Source organism: Heterodontus francisci, unplaced genomic scaffold, assembly GCF_036365525.1.
Source record: "Heterodontus francisci isolate sHetFra1 unplaced genomic scaffold, sHetFra1.hap1 HAP1_SCAFFOLD_242, whole genome shotgun sequence".
NCBI lineage: Eukaryota > Metazoa > Chordata > Chondrichthyes > Heterodontiformes > Heterodontidae > Heterodontus > Heterodontus francisci.
The window spans coordinates 1,090,267-1,091,382 of record NW_027142053.1 but is presented as its reverse complement, the minus strand read 5'-3'; positions in this window follow the sequence as shown (position 1 = coordinate 1,091,382).

Here is a 1,116-nt window from a genome sequence, read left to right as displayed (position 1 = left end):
CAGCTGTTGGCTCCACCCCAGGGGCTGAATTTGTTCTGTAAACCATGAACCAGCTTCCTCTCAAATCCCAGGTTTATCAGTAAATCCTCTCACAAAATCCCCAAAGTCTGATATTTTCCACTCACTCATCCAGAATAAAAGTTACATCTTTTGCTCTTTTTACCTTCCAAACATTGACTTCTATTTTACTCAGCATTTATTTCTCTCTCCTTTTTATGTTGTGCATTTCCTAATGATCATTTCATTTCAATTATTTATGAGGGATGAAATGAACAGAAGAGATTTTCTGCAATGGTACCGGGGTGTGGGACAGATTGAGTGGTTCGGATCTGGAATACACTGCCTGAGAGTGTGCTGGAGGCAGATTCAATCGTGGCTTTCAAAAGGGAAGTGGATAAACACCTGAATAGAGAAAATTTGCAGGGCTACAATGAAAGGGCAGAGGAGTGGAATTAGCTGATTTGCTCTTGCAAAGAGCTGTCATGGACATGATGGACTGAATGGTCTCCTTCTGTACTGTAACCATTTGATTCCTTGATTCGAACACTGTCAAAGTTGTTCTGAACTTGCTCTGCTCCAAGGAGCACAACCCCAGCTTTTCCAGTGTCTGCACATAACTGAAGTTATGAGGAACCATGGGGAACCCACTGTAAACCTTCCTCCAGACAGAAATACAACTGTTCACCACCACACTGTGACCCAGCTGTTCACATGATTTGGATGTGGGGACCAAATGTAGTATTTCCAAGTTTGCAGATGACACAAAACTAGGTGGGAATGTGTGTTGTGAGGAAGATGCAAAGCGGCTTCAAGGGAATTTGGACAGACTTAGTGAGAGGACAAGAAAGTGGCACATGACATATAATGTGTAAAAATGTGAGGTTATCCACTTTGGTAGGAGAAACAGACTGCAGATTATTTGTTAACTGGTAAGAGTGTGAATGTACAAAGGGGCCTGGGTGTCCTTGTCAGTAAGTGACTGAAAGCTAACATGCAGGTGCAGCAAGCAATTAGGAAGGCTAATGATATGTTAGACTCTATCACAAGAGGATTTGAGTACAGGAGTGGTGAAGTCTTGCATCAATTGTATATAACCTTGGTTGGACTGCACTTTGG